Consider the following 8,883-nt stretch of genomic DNA (forward strand, 5'->3'; position numbering starts at 1 on the left):
TAAAGCAAATAAAAAAAAACTCGGTATGAATGAATTTTATTAAATATTTTCGATTAACTACACATGATGTTGCTTACTTACAAAACAGAGTTTTCCTGAAATACCGGCTATTTATAAGGTTTCAATTTGATATTGACAGACACACATAGTTATGATACAGGCGGTTAACTATTTCAAAGCTTTTTGATAAACTATATTTTTTGTTTTGTGGTGCGGTTATTTTATGAAAAAACTTAGGATTTATCAATCTACATGAAAATAATCTGATAGATAGTTAACAACTGTTGTTAATCTACCTACTATTGTTGTAAAATTCTAATTAGATATTCAATTTAATATATTATTTTCATATGATTTCTAAACGACAGGGGACACATCAAGGCAAAATCGAATCAAAATCGTTGTTTTTATTTAATTCCTCACCTTTTAACCAACTAATTTTTTCACCTTTTAAACCTTCCCTGGACTTCCACTAATAATTCAAGACCAAAATTAGCCAAATCGGTCCAGCCGTTCTCGAGTTTTAGCGAGACTAACGAACAGCAATTCATTTTTATATATACAGATATAGATAATAAGTAATATTTGTAACATTCTGAAATAAGTATATTACAAGAACGGAAAGTTTAAAACTACTTCACTACGCATCATTTTTCAAAATATTTATTTATTTATTATTATTATGTGATCTGAGACGTTTCTTACTGTACTGTACTGCCATAGCTATGTCATATTCTATTTCTTCTCCACAGAGGTGAAAAGTGGTAATTTCGTTAGCGCAGTGGGACAAAAGTTGAAGATTTCTGCCCGGAGGGGAGAAAAATAGTTCACACGACACGGGCAGAAGTTTGAAAACCTTGCAGTGCGCGTTTTAGACTTTCAACTATAAAATTGATGAAAATTTCGGAGTCACCTCTATGTGATTCATGTGGAACAATTGAGGATACACTTATTAAATGAAGGTATCCGATTTCAGTCTAGTAGAGACAAAGTATTAGGACTTATGGGTTTAAACAGATTTGATACGGGCATGTTTCTAAATATACTTGCCCGTCCTGCATCTAAGGATACCATAAGTCTGTTTGAATCCATAAGTCTTATTTGTTGAACACTGTAGGTATAACTTGCTTTTCCTTTTATCAATATTATTTTTAGTTTGTTAAGTTAAGAATTTTATTTTTTAATGCACTTGGATTATAATGGGTTTGAAATGTACATACGTATAAAAGCCCCTAAATAAACAAAGAAAAAAAAATATAAAATTGATACCGAAGATACGTACTTCCGACCGAGGTATAAAGAAATATTATTGCCATCAAGCATCGTCTAAAGTTTACCTCTTCGTATCCCCTAAAAATTATATTTAAAAATATGCTTGGCGATCGGATTAGGTTCCCAAATAGTGATGAATGGGAACTATACAACTAAGACTCTTTGTAAGTCTGTCTGTCAAAGGATTGTAACTAAAAGTGTGTAATGCTATTGCCGCTGTCAAATAACACTAAGCTGGCGAATTTCAAATTGGCCACAAAACACATTAAAAAACTATTATTTTGCAACAGTATTTTGTAAACGAAACATTATTATCCCAAGAAAAACTTTAAACAAGAGGTTCTCAGTTGAAAACCAAATATTGTACCGATTATAATGATAAGATATTTTTTTAGAGAAGGGTGGCATTATATATTTTATGATAATACCGATAAAGGTTGAATATCGATTGAATAGTCTAGCTTGTTTTGTTAATAATTTTGATAGCCTAATTAGTTCGTTGAAAGTACTAGAATGTTCGCTATAGTATTTATTTTTCACCTATTTCCATACTAGTATGTAAGACTCCAAATGACCCTTCAGTCTTCGGACGATGCTTTCCTGTATAGGCAGCTAAATATACAGATCTCCAACTCGCGATATACGTCGCCACAATACAGATTGTGTGAAGGCGGATATAGAGCGTAACAAAGGCGCCAAAGTATTCGCACGAGATTTGTCTATTTGGGCAGAGCCAACTGACGAAGCTGAAGACCGGTGATGGCAGGGTCGTTTCGTTTAAAACCGAACTTTTGAGGCAAGTCGACAAGTTCTACGGACAGTTATACACTACCGCACGGGCACCTGTTACCAACAAGGCTGGCTTGACTGAAGACCCAAGAGCCAAATTAACCCGACACTATACCGAAGATATCCCAGACGTCAGCCTGTACGAGATTAGCATACTAATCTCTAGGGCCATAGCCCTAAAACAGCTTAAAACAACAAGGCACCCGGTAATAATGGGATACAGCCGAGCTTCTGAGAGCTTGTGGTACTCCTGTACTTAAGATCCTCCAGAATTTATACAGTTCCGACATCATCGAGGGCAAAACGCCGCAAAAACTTTAGGCCCATATCACTTCTGAGCTATGTATATAAGCCGTTTTCTAGAGTTATCACGAATCGTTTCGTGCGCAGGCTCGACGACTTCCAGCCTCCTGATGAAGCCGGATTCTGAAAAGGCTTTAGCACCATAGACCACATACATATGCTGCGGCAGATTATATATAGAAGACGGAGAAGTACAATCAGCTATTATGTTTAGCGTTCGTGGACTATGAGAAAGACTTTGATTCGATCGAGACCTGGGCGGTGCTTCAGTCTCTCCAGAGGTGCCACATTGATTACCGATATATCGAAGCGTAGAAGTGTTTGTATGGCCACCATGTCAGTCCGTCTCCAGGATCAGATCTCGAAGCCTATCCAACTGCAGCGGGGAGTCAGACAAGACGATGTCATATCGCCCAAGCTGTTCACCGCTGCGTTGGAAGATGTCTTTAAGCTTCTGGACTGGAACGGACTGGGCATCAACATCAACGGCGAATACATCACTCATCTTCGATTCGTAGACGATATCGTAATCACGGCAAAGACCATGGAAGACTTAAGCCACACGCACGGTGTGCTCAATACATCTTCCTAAGGATCATGTCAAATGTCCATGTCGCACCTACTCCCGTTGCAATTGTGAACTGTACTCTCGAAATTGTTGACGAGTACGTCTAACTTGGACACACAATCCAGTTAGGCAGGTAAAATTTCGCGAAAGAGGTCACTCGTCGAATCCAACACGGATGGGCCGTTCGGGACCGACGATCTGGTCAAGATCGCCGGAATACGTTGGATGAGGGCAGCACAGGACCGATCGTCGTGGAGATCTTTGGGGAGGCCTTTGTCCAGCAGTGAACGTCTTCCGGCTGATGATGATGTTAGAAAATACCGTCATTTACATACAACTAGATACCAATATGTTTCCTCGTGGTTGCTTGCATTTGAATTGAAGTGGCAAAATGCATTTCACTTTCCATAAGATGATACGATGCTAAACCCTGTGCCCGTTTGTCATCATCTGTATATATATAATGAAAATGTTCTTTGTTTGAGGCTCTTTCATGCATAAACGACTGATCGTATCGACATGAAAGTACCACTTTACGATGCGAAATTTATCCTAGATGGTTTATCGGTACTTATTTTTCGAATTCCAACGTTCCTTTCATTTTAAAATTCGCCCAGCGAAGCGGGCGTGAATGGCTTGATGATTTGAGTTTTCTGTAGTGTTAATTCCGCCAATATTTGTCTTTAAACAAATCGACACGTGTTTCGCCTATACAAGAGGCATCCTCAGGACATGTTGTCTCGCCAAAATGTGGCACGAGACATTGTCTCGTGCCGGAGAACGATTTGTCGATTTGTTTAATGACAAATATTGGCGGAACTAACACTAAAGAAAACTCAAATCAGTTGAATAATTATGGATTTCCGCAAAGTAACGCCTATTTCAATCAAATATAGTCTGTAATATAAAAATAATTTAAAGTATTTGAACGCTGTATATAAATGGCTGTGTTGTGGCCATGACAATATAAATACATACTTTATTGGATTAAAAGTAAAACATTTGTTTCAGGTATACCGAATTTAATTAGGATAATTTGCTTGGTATTGCATAATATAATCTAAATTAAGACATTCTGCACAAAATGTATTAATGAGTCTACAAATTCAGCCCTGGCGTTCATTAGCAAACACGACATCGTCACTCGCAAAGCTAATGACAGACCGACAGATGGGATCGCAACATTTTGTAAACATAGCACAAAACGATCTTAATTGCATAGTTAATTAAAACAGTTAATGCGTCCTTACTGTTGTCATATTGTTTTTAACTTAGCTGCATTTAACATGGTTCGTCATGCTTACAGAATGGCATTGCTTGCGACGGCGTCGTGTGCCGGTTCATCTCCTTCCCTCAAATGTGTGCTAAGAGAACTATGGCTGGTCGGGTGCTGCTTGGGGTGCCAGGTCGACCTCTTATACTTAATTTTTGTCAGATGCAATTACTAATAATTGTGACAGTAATCACGACCACATTCACGAAGCATCCTTACACATACAATGAGTTCAAGCTCTAAAGGTTGATGAATTTATACAGTTAATTCTTTATTACTTTTTATGGAATAGTTTATATTTTTTTTATGGAATAGGAGGACAAACGAGCGTACGGGACACCTGTTGTTAAGTGATCACCGCCGCCCACAATCTTTTGCAACACCAGAGGAATCACAGGAGCGATGCCGGCCTTTAAGGAAGGTGTACGCGCTTTTTTTTGAATGTGGAATTCGGCGGCAGGAATCAGGTTAAACAGCTCTTCGGAACACTCCCCGTGAGTCAGACCAGAGATGACAGCAATACTCCATGTGTGGCCGGACCTGCGCTTTGTAGAGCGCTAGTATGTGGGACAGCTTGAAATATTGCCGTGCTCTATTAATGACGCCCAGTTTCTTTGAAGCCAATTTGGCTTTGCGCTCCAGGTGACCACGAAATTGGCAATCGCTCGAGATTCCGATACTAGGCGAGGCTTTAAGGGAAGTGTTGTCGAAGAGCGGTGATACGACAAATGGGGTTTTTATAGTGGTAAACGCGCAAACTTGAGTCTTCTGGGGGTTAAATTGGACAAGGTTCAATTTACCCCATTCCGCGACCTTCTCAAGAGAGGACTCGATAGAAGACACAAGTTTCTCCCGGCACTGGTCGACGATTTCCCGAGAGAGACCTGCATGGCCCGTGTATACGGCATCACCAGTGCTGTCGTCTGCATAGCAATGAATATATCTTATATTTTTTAAACGCGAATCATATATTGGTTACAGCACCTTACAGCACCATACAAACTAATTTGTTATGTATATTACAGCTATTGTAAAATACTCTATTTGATTGAAAAGAGTGGTCGTTGAGTGTCTTATATGTTCTTCTCACGAGCTCAACTATTTACGAACATATTTTAAATTCAGTAATTTAACGAAATATTTGTAGTGACTATTCAAAAGCGCTTAGTGTTAGCCTTATTGAATAAAGTTTATTTGAATTTGACTAACATTTTGTTAATATGTATCTGTAAAGTGAATTTGTCTCTTTCGTTATTATTTTGAAGATTTCGACATTTCAAAAATATTATTAATTATTATAATTAAGTCATAATAAAAAAAAAATAAATCAATTTACCGACTTAAAAAAGCCTAAATAAAATAAAATATCTATCTAAATTGTAAGATATCAATTATATCATCATCAAGTTCTTAAATTAACTTTAAAATATATTCATAATAGTCTTCTAACTTAAAGCATTACTAATTCTCACTCTGTCTTCTTCTATTGACCTAAGTCAGAATGAGAAAAAAAAAAACACTCCTTAACGGCTGTTTAAAGTTAGCGGACCATTATGAATAAGGGGGTATATATTATCCCGTTATTAATCCTATATTAGCAATCAAACTTGAATCGGTTTTCAAGGATCTTTCATCCACGTACCAAACTGTGGAATGAGCTTCCTTGAACGGTGTTTCTGGTACGTTACTACATGGGTACTTTCAATAAGAGCGCGTACAACTTCCTTATAGTCCGGCAACGCTCCTGTGATTCCTCTAACGTTGCAACAGAAATTTGGGCGGCGGTGATCACTTAACACTAGGTTAGTTTGTCCTCCTTTTTCATAAAAAGATAACTGTTTCCATTTCTGTCAACTAGCTGGTGTGGTACTGTCGTCTTTTATATGTCTGCAAAGTTTTATTTCAATTGGGCTAACGTTTCTCGACTTTTAGGTGAACATACATTTTCTTTTATATATATATATATATATATATATATCATGTGAAAATTACCACCAACTTCACAATGTAGAGAAAATAAATATTTTAGATACGTTGTCTTACAGTATATATATATCATGTGAAAATTACCACCAAATTCACAATGTAGAGAAAATCAATATTTTAGATACGTTGTCTTACAGTATATGCATGTTTAATAAAGCTATGTATATTTTATATGATTTTTGAGTTATTTGGCGATTGAATAATAAAAGTTATGTGCACGTAAATTTTTCCGCACTCCATATTAACAGTAGTGCGGAAAAGTAGGAACATTACCATGTAAAGAGACGGTGTTATTTATATTGACATAGACTACAGATCATCCCCTTTGAATTTTGATGGTCAAATTAGCTTAACTTTATCGTATACACACGTGTAATACTTACCTTTAAAAAGTACTGGTAGGCCGATTCTCTATCGTCAGATACACTGCTGGAAATGATGCTTTCTGTCTTTTTGAGTTTAAAAAAAAACGAGCATGCTTCATATATCAATAAATATTTGCAAATAAAATAATTCTATAAATTTTGCTTCAAAAATATATTTAAAAATATAAGTCTAATATTATAAGTAATAATTTCAAAAAAATATTACAAAAAAAGCAATTGTGTGGTTTTGTGAAACCACGATGCAAGTGAAACTTTTTTTATCAAAATAACATAGGTATTAATATCAGCATAGAAAAAAAAACAAAATTTATATATGTATTTTGCTATACATTTTCATAAAATAAAAAAAACCTTTATCAAGTGTGTGGGGTTCGAACCTACTCTTCCACCCGAACGCAATTGCATCCAATATGCGAACTATAGACGCCGCCCGACCGTCACGCGACATGCAACACACAGACAAAAAAGTTTGAGACGATGTAATAAAAGCTTCACTTTAAAAAAAATATTTAAAAAAATGTTTGATTTTTTTTTATATAGTATTTAAAAAAATTAACTCAACTTCCGTTCGCCTCGCCCAATCACATTTTCATAACGCTCTCGTCACATATTCATACGATTACTCCCTGTATCCCTCCCAGTCTATCTCTTACTTGAGATAAAAATCGTAATTATCGTTGACTTTTCTGTCCCAATAAACTTATCGTAAGTAACTCCCCTTATCCGTGCACGCTGTCTGTCAATGGGACGACGTATAGCTTACCAGCGATAAAAGTTTGTATGGAAATTGCAATTCACGCGTCCCAATATAAGGCGATAAGAATAACTTATCGGGTATATTGGAACAGCTTCAGATTATTGACACCTAATTAGGACCACCTGACAGTAGGAGGTAATAATTTATCTCTCTCTGTAGATAGTATATTGGGAACGGCCGTAGTCAAGCGTAGGTAGCTTTACTTCAAAAACTATTTGAAATCATTCTATAAACTACGAGGATGAGGTAACAAACAAACAAAAGCGGCCAAGTGCGTGTCGGAATCGCCCATGAAGGGTTTCGTAGCAGGTATTTTTATATTTGAGTTGATTGAATCAATGGTAAATTGCGGTTTTAGATTTATGAAGTACTAGCCGACCCGACAGACTTTGTACTGCCTCAATCGATAAATAAAAGACCTCAACTTTTGTATGTACGTCAAATAGTATTGTTTGCGTTCAGAAATATAATTTGTGACAAAACTTAAGATATATAAATCTACATAAACATAATCTGAGAGATAGTTAACAACCAAATAGTCAAAACCAAGTAGTTAATCTACCAACTATAGTTAGCTAAAATAAAGTTTATTTTTTACCTCCTGAGAAAATACGAAATACATATTCTAATTAGTTATTCATTTTAAACTATTCTTTCAATTTGATTTCTAAACGACGACGACGATTTTATTTAATTCCGAGCATTTGCACATTCATTCACCTTTTAAACCTTCCCTGGATTTCCACAGATAATTCAAGACCAAAATTAGCCAAATCGGTCCAGCCGTTCTCGAGTTTTAGCGATACTAACGAACAGCAACTCATTTAGATATATATAGATTAAAAAAACTACTTACTAGATCTCGTTCAAACCAATTTTCGGTGGAAGTTTGCATGGCAATCATATATTTTTGTAATTTTATCACTCTCGTATTTTAAAAGGTACAGGGGGCGGAGGACAAACATGTTTAGGCTGCGACATACGGACGGATAGACAAACAGATATGACGAATCCATAAGGGTTCGGTTTTTTGTCATTTGGCTATGAAACCCTAACAAAATACTTTGAATTGAGACACTCCTCCTGTTTTTGAAATTGGTTGAAAATGTTTCATGCAAAATTTGTCAAGTCAAATAATTTGATATACGATGTCGAGCAGTCGAATAAATTAACCAATTACGAAAATCCACCATTACGGTCAAAATCGCATATAAATAACCTTCATTAAAAATATTTATGACAAGCGAAAATCTCCGAATTGGCCATTAATTATGTGGACAACAACAAAAACATGGCATTTCTTGTGTAATATTTATTGCCTTTATTTAAGCGTAATGAAAAAGTAATTAATATTGTGAATATTAATTGGTTATTACTAGACGCGAACTGTACTCATTGAATTTTCTGTTTACTCAAAGAAGGTGTAAATACTACTTAATTAGAGGCGAGACTGCCTACGTAAAAATTTAAATTTAGTTTAGTATTATCTGACCCAGTAATCGTTGTATTGCCATATAAAGTTATTAAAAAAAAATAGTGTATATAAAAT

Source organism: Leptidea sinapis, chromosome 36 (genome assembly GCF_905404315.1).
Source record: "Leptidea sinapis chromosome 36, ilLepSina1.1, whole genome shotgun sequence".
Classification (NCBI taxonomy): domain Eukaryota; kingdom Metazoa; phylum Arthropoda; class Insecta; order Lepidoptera; family Pieridae; genus Leptidea; species Leptidea sinapis.